The sequence below is a fragment of the Danio aesculapii genome, chromosome 18, assembly GCF_903798145.1.
Source record: "Danio aesculapii chromosome 18, fDanAes4.1, whole genome shotgun sequence".
Classification (NCBI taxonomy): Eukaryota; Metazoa; Chordata; class Actinopteri; order Cypriniformes; family Danionidae; genus Danio; species Danio aesculapii.
The window spans coordinates 28936735-28950424 of record NC_079452.1 but is presented as its reverse complement, the minus strand read 5'-3'; the positions used below and the strand labels follow the sequence as shown (position 1 = coordinate 28950424).

General features: G+C 36.8%; 1 pseudogene; it reads left to right on the top strand.

Moving 5' to 3' along the window:
- LOC130245349 (rho guanine nucleotide exchange factor 17-like) overlaps positions 1-13690 on the top strand; it is a 179134-nt pseudogene that overhangs the window by 131918 nt on the left and 33526 nt on the right.

Genomic DNA, 13690 nt, shown 5'->3' with positions numbered 1-13690 from the left:
GGGTGAGTGATATCTGATATAAAGTAGGTCTCAGATTGTACAAGAAGCACTGCATTAAATTACATTTCCCCCACCATGTCTTTATAATTTGAGCATTTATTTTACCCCCATTATATTCAATGGAGCTTCTGCGCTAGCCTGCCGATTCTGACGGGCGCGTGCGAGTAAATGGCTTTTTGTCTCGTTTTACGCTTGAGCAACTGAATGAATGCCAAAGTCTATTTAACTGATTGTTTTTAAGTTACATTACAGCATCGATGCTGTAAAAGGAACCGTATAAAATGGAAAAAAACTCACAATAACTGGTCACCGGAAGTTTATCAGTATGGAAACAACACTAGCTCGGCATATACCCTATTACATCACACATCAAAGAAAAAAAATTATATTTCTAAGCAATTCACGAGACTTTTAAATGTAGAAATGAACACTGCCAGTATTGTTGTGTAGCTGGAAAATGCTGTTGTACTTTTAATTGATAGTTCTGTATGTATCTCAGCTTTGAGTTCAGGGTTTAGTACAGTGTGTTTCCAGCTGATGGGAGTGTGTGAATGCAGGGCTGGAGCGTCTCGGTCTGAATGTCTGGACAGTTGTGTGGCGGACAGCAGGTGTTTGTTTGGGTCGATGTGGAGGTTTTGGTTATTAGCAGATGTGGAGCCGCAGTGTCTCACCCCTCTGATCTTACATTGTTAGGGTCTGTGCTGGGATGTGATGCTGGAGCCGCTCTGTCTTACACACACACACACACACACACACACTTGTATACAGTTGAAGTCAGAATTATTAGCCCTCCTGTGGATTTTTTTAAATATTTCCCAAATGATGTTTAACAGAGCAAGGAATTTTTCACAGTATTTCCTATAATATTTTTTCTTCTGGAGAAAGTCTTATTTGTTTTATTTCGGCTAGAATAAAAGCAGTCTTAAAATTTTTTAAACCATTTTAAAGGTGCAGTAGGTGATTGTCTTCAGAAACATGTTTTGTTCTGCTGGTTATAAGTCTCTTGACATTCCAGTAGTAATGATTAAAGTAAATGATCTAAATGTATTTATATCTATTTTATATTCTGGGTAAAGCATACAACAACAAAAAATGTTCGTCCAATTAAATATTGTCAGGCCGATAATTTCCATAATTCTGATAAGTAACCCAAACTGTCTGTCAACAAATGTAGATTTGAACAATGGTGCACCCGTTCACGCAGATCCGCCGATGCGCATTCACGCGGGCCACGGTCACATGGACACGAGTCACAGCGTTAAAAACAAATGCTAAATCAAAACCTTTTAAAATTCTGAATCAATATTGGAGTTAGTTTTGCACACTGGAGGAAGGACGACACCATGGCTGAAGTGTTTCTGTTAGACAGGTAATGTTCTGTTTTAGTTACGCAGAGCTGATGTAGATTGTGTTGTCATGAATGGGTTATATGCACAGAAGTGTTGTTCAGCCACTAAAATATTCCAGCGAAAGACTGAAGTGACTATTTTCTGTCTCATAAGTGACTTTTTACAGCATCGATGATGTAGATTTTTATTTAGTTTAACAACAAAACAGAAGTAAATAGCGCTATTCTGCCTAGCCTGCTTTACTGAGCTGAAGTTGCTTTTATATTCACATTGGTTTATTTTTTGAACAATCACAGCCTTTGAAGCGCTCCCATATTGTTCACCATGATACTCTGAATATTCGGTCTGAAATAGCATGTAAGGATGGCTTAGTAATAAGTGTAATTCCTGCACCCGCTGGCAAACCACTAAGCATATAGTAGTCGCTTTAGGACAAAATGCACAAAGCGTGCTAGATGTAAAAAGATGTTATAAAGTACTGTAAAGTTTTCTAACTGATGAATGACATGATCTTGTGGGTCTCTGTCATCTTTAATGTGCACGTTCGCGAGTTTAGAAGCCGTGGCTTTGGACAACAGGGGAGGGATTGTATTTGAAAGATATTATGCTAACCAGTTAGCATTTAGGCAGATCACCTACTGCACCTTTAAGGTCAATGTTATTAGCCCTCTTAAGCATTTTTTTCAATTGTCTACAGAACAAACCACTGTTATACAATGATTATTACCCTAAATTGGCTGAATACTGAAAAATATCCAGTCAAATATTATGTACTGTCATCATGGCAAAAGAATAGGCTATGAAAACTATTATGTTTAGAAATGTGTTGAAAAAACAGCTTGTTAAACAGGTATTGGGGAAAATATACAGGGGGTCTAATAATTCTGACTTCAACTGTAGGGTGTTTTATGAGGACTCTCAATTGGTGTAATGTATTTTATACTGTAAAAACTGCTTATTATATGGCCCTACCTCAACTCTATCCCTAACCCAATCTTCACAGAATGCCTGTGTCGAAGTTTTAATCCCTACTGAAAAAAACAGCCTAAACCAGCCTAGGCTGGTTGGCTGGTTTTAGCTGGTCAACCAGGCTGGTTTTAGAGGGGTTTTGGCCACTTCCAGTCTTGTCTTAGTTGGGAGATGACCAGCCAAAACCAGCTTGACCAGCCTAGCCAGGTTGGGAGCCCAGCCAAACCCAGCTTAAACCAGGCTGGTCAAGCTGGTTTTGGCTTGTTTTACCTGGTCATTTTCCAGTCTGACCAGCTAAGACCAGGCTGGAAATGGCTGGAAACCAGCCTGGAAGTGGACAAAACCCCTCAAAAAACAGGCTGGTCAACCAGCTAAAACCAGCCAACCAGCTTAGGCTGGTTTAAGCTGTTTTTTTCAGTAGGGATGTCAAAAGACGGTGTTAAATATGATTTTTAAAAGTTTATCGAATTCGTGGGCAACAGACTTATCTTTATAAATCAGCTTAATAGAGAACAACTAGATCATATCCATCTCATTATACAAGTTTGTGTCCTTGTAAACCACTTAAACAAGTACACACACACACACACACAATTGTTTAAATATCTTAATGAGGACATTACATAGACTTTCCTTGTTTTTATATATATTTTCTATGGCCTACCCTTAATAAAACCGTCACAGAATTTATATTTATGTCTTTTTAGCTAGCGAGAAGCAGTAAAATATCTTCAATTGTAGAGTCGTCATGATATTTTGCTATATAAGAGAGGATATTTAATTGGCCCTAGTAAGTATAGTAAAACCAGTACACACACAGACTTATACACTCACTCTCACACACACACTCACACACACTAGGTCCTCATCAAATCAGTATAATTGGAATGAAAAAGTGACCGGACTACAATCGGACTACATTGTAGAACTGTTTGACCAGGCTGTGGATTAAAGCTACTGTAATAATTTTGTAAATGATGTTCAGTTTCTTACACTGACTGATCATTTCGCTTTACAAGACTTCAGTGTGGCATCAGGAGCCATGGCTATTGATTTGGACTCGTTTGTATGTGTTTATTTTTAATCTAAAAAACCTGTCACCATTCACTGCCATTATATGAATCTCCAAGAACCACAGATTCAGCTCTTAATCTATTTGATTGTTGAACTGAAGAAAAAAAAGTCACATACATCTTGGGTGACCTTGATTAAATGAACAGGAAATGTTTATTTTTGGGTGAACTATCCCTTTAAGAGCTTAATGAGTTTTTCTGAGGATCTGCTTTACTGCTGTTTTGAACACTCTGATATGAACTGTGAGGCTCAGTCGGGTGTAATTAAGTTTTGTAATGATTATGTTGCTTTATGATGTCGGGAAATCATTTTTCTCAATGGGGACTTCAATAAGTTTAAAATTAAGCTCTGCGACACAGCAGGAACATCACAAAAAAGCATTTAAAGGGATAGTTCACCCAGAAATGAAAGTTCACTATTCAATTCAATTCTCCTCTATTTCTAGAGCGCTTTTACAGTGTAGATTGTGTCAAAGCAGCTTAACATAGAAGTTCTAGTAAATTTAAACTGTGTCAGTCCAGTTTTCAAAGTTGAGTCAAAGAGCTTAGCATGGCCAAGAGGCGACACCCAGTTGAATGTTCTATTGCAACAGCAGCGCCCAGCAACAGCCCCGGATTCCACCATTTTGGAGTGAAAGCAGTCGGCTGTCCATTGGATCTCTTTGCTGTCGCGATGGCAAGCAGCTGCTTTGTTTTATATTTATTTATTTAAAGCTGAGATACAACCTGAAAGACAACAATACAACACTTACTATCACAATCATCTGCACTTTTAATGGTTTATTTTACAGACGTATAATATGCTGTTGTTCTATTGGAATTTTAATTCCAAAATGGCCGCCGCGCCATCTAGTAGCTGTTTCCCAAATCGCACTAGAGTGTCGCCTCTTGTTGATTTTATGCTCTTTGGTTGAGTTCAGTCAAAAACTATAGAATACATAAGACATGTCACTCATATACTTTTGAATGGGGAAAAGTGTTACTGTCATGATGGCGAATGAAGCCTTTTTAGTGCAAGAGCCAATCAGCAATCACAATATGGCGAATAAAGCCCGCCTTCTAGTACAGGAGCCAATCAGCAATTACTATAGAATGACAACACTCCGAGGAAGGGGCTCAGACCAGCCTTGAGTTTCTGCATTGTTTTGTGTGATATGAACATTTAGAAATAAAACTAATGACACAGTTGTTGCTTAATTTGATTGGTTATTCGTAGTATGTAATGTAATCGTAAGCTTGACAAGCAGTTTTTTCTTGGCGAGCAGAGAATTTGATGTTTCCCCATTCAGACAGAATGCCCGAGCATACTGCCCAAGAGGCGTTTCAAAGATGGCCGCCGAGTGAAATGACTTGCCTTAAAGGAACTTTGGTTCAGTTTAGTTCATTCATTCATTCATTCATTCATTTTCTTTTCGGCTTAGTCCCCTTATTCATCAGGGGTCGCCACAGTGGCATGAACCGCCAACTAATCCAGCATATGTTTTACGCAGCGGATGCCCTTCCAGCCACAACCCAACACTAGGAAACATCCATACACATTTACATTCACACACATACACTACAGCCAATTTAGCTTATTTAGTTCACTTATAGCGCATGTCTTTGGACTGTGCGGGAAACCGGAGCACCCGGAGGAAACCCACGCAAACACGGGGAGAACATGCAAACTCCACACAGAAACGCCAACTGACCCAGCCGGGCCTCGAACCAGTGACCTTCTTGCTGTGAGGTGATTGTGCTACCCACTGTGCCACCGTGACGCCCCTTAGTTCAGTTCAGTGTGGTTTAATTTTCACTGCTGAAAGTCCACACACTGAAGAGCAAATCCATCGATGCGCAGCTCCACAAGTCCCAAACCAAGCAAGCCAGTGGCGAGAAGCAAACTTCAGGGATTGACGAAAGTAAAGGGAAAAAAACCTAGAGAGAAACCAGGCTCAGCTGGCCGTGACCATTTCTCCTCTGGCCAAACTTCTTGTGCAGAGCTGCAGTCTAGGTGCTGGAGGCTGGAGAACACTGGATGTCCATTGTGGAGAAGCTGCAGGTGTGAGTAGTGCACCGGCGGGTGTACAGTCTGGCCCACGAGATCAATGCGGAGACTCGTCTGTCCTTGGGGTCTTTCAGGAATCAGTCTCATGCTCTCCACTCCTCCATGACCACCACAGCATCTGCTCAGGATACGGCCTGATCCAGGATTCTAGAGACCTCTAGAAGTCCACTGTGGTTGGCATCATCTCTTCTTATGTGTTGATTCCTTGAGGTCCTCAAAGGTTGGCATCATCTCTTCTCAGGTCTTTGACCACATCAATGGTGCTGCACGATCTCTAGAGGCCTCGTAACGAGTTTCGAGAACAATGAAAGCCCTATTCAAAACTGAAAAATCATTAATTCACTCTTTGCTTATGACAAACCTTTATGAGTTTCTTTCGTCTGTTGAACACAACAGAAGATAATTTGAAGAATGCTGGAAACCTGTAGCCACTGACTTTCCGTTGTATTTGTTTTTCATACTATATAAGTCAATGGTTACATGTTTTCAGCATTTTTCAAAATATCTTCTTTTGTGTTCAACAGAAGAAAGAAACGTATAAAGGTTTATAACCACTTGAGGAAGCGTAGATAGCTAGTAAAATGTCATTTTTGGGTGAACTATCCCTTTAAAAAATCCTGCCATAACTTCTCCTGCAAGAAAGCAGCATTATCCTGTTTTATTAAATAACACAAAGTCACATGCTGGAGTAAAACATGAAACCCAACAGTCATTCACCTTGTTTCATAAATTAAAATATTAAATAATGTAATTTGGTTGGTTATATTACATTCATGTGCAGCTTAATGTTAAGAACAACTTTGAACTAGAAACCTGAGCACCGTGTGGATGTTGAAAATCTTATTTCTGTTATTTATACTTTATTTACACTTATAGTCTAGCAAATTTCAGTTAGTCCCTTGATTTGTCTTTTTCTATTTTTAGTAATTGTAGTACTTCAAATTATTTCAGCTGGTTGCCTGTTTTATGTTATTTTATTCATTTATTCATTCATTTTCTTTTCGCCTTAGTCCCTTTATTAATCTGGGGTCGCCACAGTGGAATGAACCGCCAACTAAATTCTTATTTGCAGAACATGCAAACTCCACACAGAAATGCCTCTCTCTCACACACAATCTCTCTCTCTCTCTCTCTCTCTCTCTCTCTCTCTCTCACACACACACGCACACACACAAACATACACACTCATACTCAAACACGCATACATACACAAACATACACACACACTCCTACATACACACACAAACATACTTACCAACACACACACATACTCACACACACATGAACACACTTTTTAACAATTGGTAAAATAGTGTTTGGCATGCATTAATATGGCAAATATATACTTTTTCAGCCCAAATACCTATGTCCCAGATTATGAAGTGACCTGTCCCAGTTGATCAAACTCAGGCAGAATTTTTTTTTGGCTCAAAAACACTAATAGGTGTGGCATGGCTTTTCTCAGTATAATAGCTTTTATGTTTTCCTATGTGGTTAGAAAACATCTTACGGATTTCAGAAAAGTCTAATATCTGGTTCTAATTAGTTAGATAGACATTGAAATAGAGAGCTGAAGTAAAAAAAAGTGTCCCAAATGACCAGAATTCACCCTATTTATTTATTTTAAATCTGAGTTTCTCTTCACAAGCCGCTTTTCTGTCTGTCCACCACTCCACCAGCTCCATCATCCACATAGGCCTACTGTGTGAAGCTGAGAAGCAGTTTCTATGTTAATTTATTATGCGGTTTTCTGGAATACTCGCTTTGGATTGGTCAGTCGCGAAATTCTAAGGTATATTACTCCCAGTTCACAATAATACAAGCTCATCCGGGAACTTTGAAAGACCGTAACTGTTAGTGAATATATTAAAATTACACATGCCCGTAGCCAGGGGGGGTTCGGGTGGTTCGAACGAACCACCCCCCACGGCCAAAAGGTCCAGAATTTGTCCTTTGTGTAATTTAATATTATATAATATACTTATTGTATAATTATATTTATCTTTATTATATATTGTAATAAAGTGTCATTTTAACTAACTATGGCCCATAGAGCCTCAAAGCCGTGAGTCACATGACATAACCCACTGAGTGGTCATATCCAAAGAGCTTACAACTATGCTCTTTGTCCATACAGAGAAACGCTATGGGTCAAAAAGAGAAAGAGAGGCAGAAAAGGCAGGCAGCGACATCATAATCGCAAAATATTGAACATATGTTCAAAAAGACTGCCAAACAGAGCAAGGCTAAAGTTACGTACTTCCTAACAGATGAAAATCTCTCCCTATCCATGAGGTTCTAGGCTAACTGGCCGCATTAGCCAGGACGTCCTGTATGTTTAATGACTTGTCCAGTACATGACCTCCCTTTCCCTATTTTTGACACAATTTTTTTAAATAACTGTCCGACGAAGGCTTTAATGGCAAGTCCTCAGCCATTAGATGTCACTTCACAGCAAAAGGCGCTAACGTTAATCCTGTCACGTCTGTGTTTATGAGGCTGTTTGCTCTCTTCATTCGTTTTATTCTGATCAGATATTTGATCGCTCAAACCACTTCAGAAGGTGATCTGTGATGCATTCCAGATGAAACTGGACAGGTATGATCATTTTTAGACAAAATTAATATAAAAAATTAAATGATGACCTGGAGAAAGTCTGCCCTGCGCCTGAAACACCTGTAGGTGCGCTTTTACAGCCACAATTCTATTAAAAACATGTTTACTATAAGCATAAAACATGTCCTAACTTTTCAGGCCTTTAGCCAGGGGGATTCGGAAGACCCACCCTCACTGACAAAGGTCCAGAATTTGTCCCATACATGAGCTCATTTGTCCTATTCTGACTGCTCTGCCATCATAAGTAATGAAAATAATCCATCGAAAAAGGCTTTAAGACCAAACGGAATCCTCTGTCAGCTGTTGCTTCGGTGGGACTATAATCTGATGTAGGAGAAGTCTTTTTTCACTACTGTACATTTTACAGGTAACTTTATTCTAAATCTTGGATCTTATTTCTGAAATAAAAATGAGCAATAAAAAAGTGTGAAGCACCAGAAGTGGACCATATTAAATTCACTTGAATATATTTTGGCTGTTGTTGATATCCAGGAATTTTCAAATGTCCCAAGAGACTTGAAAAATTCAGAAGAATTCATTATTATTGTTTTATTATTATTATTAATATGTTTTAATTATTATTTTTATTGAAATGGCCAAATTGGGACTGAGGACAGTTGAATGTGCTGGCTAGTTTGTTTTTTGTCTAATAAATGACAGTAGGCTACAGTTTTTTTACTTTAAAACTTTAAGATTGTTATTTTTTCCTGAAATATTTTTAGCACATCATTAAAGTGTGGTTATGATGACATCTGACTAGTTAATCCAGCAAAAAAAATCACTAAAATGCAGTATTTAAATCTTATAGTATTAATTAATTAATATTTTATCCATAACCAACAGTAAATAAAAATAGTAGTTAATAGTTCCACTGGTCATTTTCACAAAATTGTGTTGTTGGAAAATGTATTTTATATACTTAAATTTGACTTTTGCATGCTAAAAGTACTTGAGTAAGAGACATTTTACTTGATTTGGGTCATTGAAATAACTCTACCAATATTATGATATAGATACCTGCTGTAGTCAACCTAAAACCTACAGTAGTTTGACATAAAACCAAAACAATCCCCATTCTTGTCTTAGGACCTTTTTATTAAGCAAATGTTAGAATAACAGACAGTTCATGACGTTTTAAATATATATAGTATATTCTGCTGGTTTTAAATATACAGAATAATAATAATACAGCTATGTAACAACCATAACATTACCATTATGTCTTAGGACATCTTTGATTAGCTTTTTATTACCTAATGTTGACTAATGAAGGTACATTTATAACAACTATTTATTTGTTAGACTACTTTATTGTCAAACCATGTTGCATACAAAAGCATTCAACAGATTTGTTTGACAGTGTATTGCTGTAGAGGACAAAGAAAACACGAGACAGGTGTTTAGAAAGAGTATAGTTTATTTTGTTTGATCTGCAAACTTATCTAAACCAGATAAACTTTCAGAAAACAGCACGGAAACATTATAATGCGCGCGCTCGTGAATATAACCCGCGGTTGTCTTCAACGGTTGTCTTCAACAGTCCTTCTTTGCTCAACAACTCTGCTGAAAAACAAAGCAAAACATTACAACAGCCAGACATAGAGTTAATACATTACAGTTACCATGGTTTCTATTTTAAACTATAGTAAACTAAAGTTTGAAACTATAGTTTAAAATAGACGATGAGTGGGCCTCGCTGCTCCCACCCACCATAACCCTCGCAGCGGGGTCCCACTACCGGCCTCCCGTGTTTCCCTGAGGGTCCTCACGGCTTGTATTGATCCCTGCCTAGGGTTCACAAGCCGCCTCGCCCCAGGGAGTGCACGAGCTAACCGGGCGCCAGTCCGTGCCAGTGTTCACTGGAATGTTGCTCGGCGGCACATTTCGAGCAACAAACACGTAATATTCTTCGCGATATTGCGTTTATGTACGCAAACCGCAAGGAACTACAGCACAGACGGGCCCGAGTGAAGCTTCACGAAGCGGACTTCGTGAGATTGGCGTGGCTCCACTCGTACCGTCAGGTATTGAACTCACCTTGGTCAAGTACAAACAGCAACACCGAGCGAACTGACAAGACTGAGAGAGAGCTGACGAGCTTTTATATGAATGCAGATGCAAATGTTTACAGTGCGACGTCACTGCTGTGAGTCTCGTTGTCATGGTGAGCGCTGAAGCGAGCACATCTCATTGGAGCACACAGACTCGGGAATTTACGTCACGGCGAGTGCGATTGGCTGTAGACAAAAGCATATTAAATATATAATTGACATTTTATTAGAATCAACATTAGAACAGAAAGTGAGCCCGGCTAGAACACACTGCTCTGACCAATGACTCTGACAAACTCCTAGTGGTGGTAAGCTTCTTAATATCCAAGATCGCCATCTAGCGGTCACATGACCTAATAGCATGTTAATTGCTACTAACCACCCCCCATGGCCAAAACGTCCAGCATTTGTCCTTTTAATTATTTTATGTAATTTAATATTATATAATATATTTATTATATAATTAATATAATATATTTCTATTCAATATATAATCCCGTCACGTCTGTGTTTATGAGGCTGTTTGCTCACTTCATTCGTTTTATTCTGATCAGATATCCGATCGCTCAAACCACTTCAGAAGGTGATCTGTGATGCATTCCAGATGAAACTGGATAGGTATGATCATTTTTAGACAAAATTCATATAAATAAATTAAATTATGAACTGGAGAAAGTCTGGCCTGCGCCTGAAACACCTGTAGGTGCGCTTTTATAGTCACAATTCTATTAAAACATGTTTACTATAAGCATAAAACATGTCCTAACTTTTCAGACCTTTAGCCAGGGAGGTTCGAAAGACCCACTCTCACTGACAAAGGTCCAGAATTTGTCCCATACATGAGCTCATTTGTCCTATTCTGACTGCTATGCCATCATAAATAATGAAAATAATCCATCGAAAAAGGCTTTAAGACCAAACAGAATCCTCTGTCGGCTGTTGCTTCGGTGGGACTATAATCTGACGTAGGAGACGTCTTCTTTCACTACTGTCTTGTTTTTAAACAGAGAAAACATTTTACAGGTAACTTTATTCTAAATCTTGGACCTTATTTCTGAAATAAAAATGAGCAATAAAAAGGTGTGAAGCACCAGAAGCTGATCATATTAAATTCACTTGAATATATTTTGGCTGTTGTTGATTTCCAGGAATTTTCAAATGTACTTTTTTACCAAAGAGACTTGAAAAATTTAGAAGAATTCATTATTATTGTTTTATTATTATTATTATTATTATTATTATTATTATTATTATTATTATTATTATTAATATGTTTTAATTATAATTTTTTATTGAAATGGCCAAACTGTGACTGAGGACAGTTGAATGTGCTGGCTAGTTTATTTTTTTGTCTAATAAATGACAGTAGGCTACAGTGTTTTTACTTTAAAACTTTAACAGATTACTATTTTTTCCTAATGATATATGATGTAATAAATTTGTGTTTTAAACATTAGTCTTGTTTAAATGTTTTTTTTTATTGCAATTTTTTAGGAAATATTTTTAGTACATAATTAAAGTGTTGTTATGATGACATCTGACTAGTTAATCCAGCAAAAAGTTCACTAAAATGCAGTATTTATATGTCATACTTAACTAGAAACTGAGGTGTATAACTGCAAAAAGGTCCACTTTTTGAGAAAAAAAGAACCACCCCTTTCACCAGGCTGGCTACGGGCCTGTTACATCCACATTCATATCAGCTTGTTTGTCACGCCACGTTTTTTGACTGTTTTGGACTTGTTTTGGATTGTTTGGCGCCGCTTGTGAATGAATAAGATTTAGTTTATGCTTTATTCAGCCGGTTTCGTTTCTGTCAGCTTTGCGTTTTTGACCGTTTGGCGCCATCTTGTGACTGAATCATGCGCAGGTTAGTGCAACGTAAAACTCCCATCAACTGTTTTCTTTACTGTCAGCTTTGCGTTTAAAGAATTCATCAACTATTACGGCTCAAAACAATGTTTTATGTCTAATTTTCATATTTTGTGTAAAGTAGCCGTGTAATAAGCTTTATAAAGTAAATTCAGGACGGTTGTTTTCACAGTATAAGTCTCTTCAGTCATAACGTTACAACATTGCTCCGCTAAAGCTGTCGGGCTTTATTCTGCCATAACAACCTCCTGGATGTAACTGTTACTTTATCCATAACATAAAATATTTCAAAACTCTGAGGACAATATTCTCCCTCAAACATTTCGATCTGAATGAAGTAGGCTAAAGTTGGTTTTATATTGCCACATTCGGACTTTCTTCTTAAAAATATAGGCTAATTTTGGAAAATTATTCTTTGTAAATTCTAAATAGGACCATCAGATTAGTATCCAATGACTATCAAAGTACACCACTGTTCAGTTAATTAAATGAAATAGTTCTAATTTTGTTTTGAAGTCATACTACATGCTATTTTAGACTGAATGATTAAAGTGCAAGTCACAAGTGGGAAAAAAAAATGTGTGTGCGAATATAAAACCAACTTTACCTCAATATCTATCCGTGATCAGAAGGCCTGTGATGAGTTTTGAAGACGCTTGACTGACAAAATCTCTTTTTTCCCCTCAGTTTTCCAAAGAAACTCTGGCTAATATTTATTCTGCGTACATCGACAACTTCATGAATGCCAAAGATGCAGTGAGAATCGCCAAGGAGGCCAAACCTGCTTTCCTCAAGTTTCTGGAGGTACAGTACAGCTTTCTTTCTGCTTAAAACAGCAGTTTTCACCATGTAGAGGCGGATTAAGACATCATACGGCCGAACTTAAATATCTGTATTTTGACTTGCAAAGAAATCATGCTGAACAGGTTCATTTTTTGTCTTTATATTGGACTTTTTGGTCTTTAGTTGGAGATGGCGACACATATGAGGTGAAACTGTGTTATTTTAGAGTTTTTGTTAGCATGTATTTATGTTTTGAAATAGCTTTCATTTTTATAAATAGTCTATATTATTTTTATAATTTTGATGTGTTTTATTTATATAATTTCTTTATTAAGAATTATAAGTTTGGTATTTTAAAGGTACAAAATGTTGAATAGCTGGCTATTAAACATTTTATTAGCTTTACCCAGTAATTATTATAATATTAATAGTAAGGTATGTTTTAGCATCATTTGTTGTTTGTTGTATTGTTTTTATTTTAATCTTTATTAGTTTTTTCTTTTGTTTTTATATTAATACAGTTAGCCTATTATAATAGTTTTACTTTAAAAATTTAGTCCTTTAATGTTAATTAGATGTTAAGTATAATTTAATATTTTAAAAAAATAGTTTATTGTGTATTTCTTGTTTTAGTTCATCCAGTACTTCAAATTATTTGTTACGTGCTATTTTACTGCATTAATTTTCTTAAGAATCAAAATTAAACATATTTTGTTTTTAATCACTGTGTGTTTATGTAAAAATTAAAGGTTTTATTAGATTTTTTTATATAGTTTTTTATTGTTTATTTTTTTTTCTGCTAACTGCTAAGGTAAAATTACTTATTTTAGTTTTGTACATTTTTTAATAAAATCATTTAATTTTTATTTTAATTCTGCACCGTATGTAATACTTTTATTTTAGGTTTTAAATGGCATTAGTTTATATTTT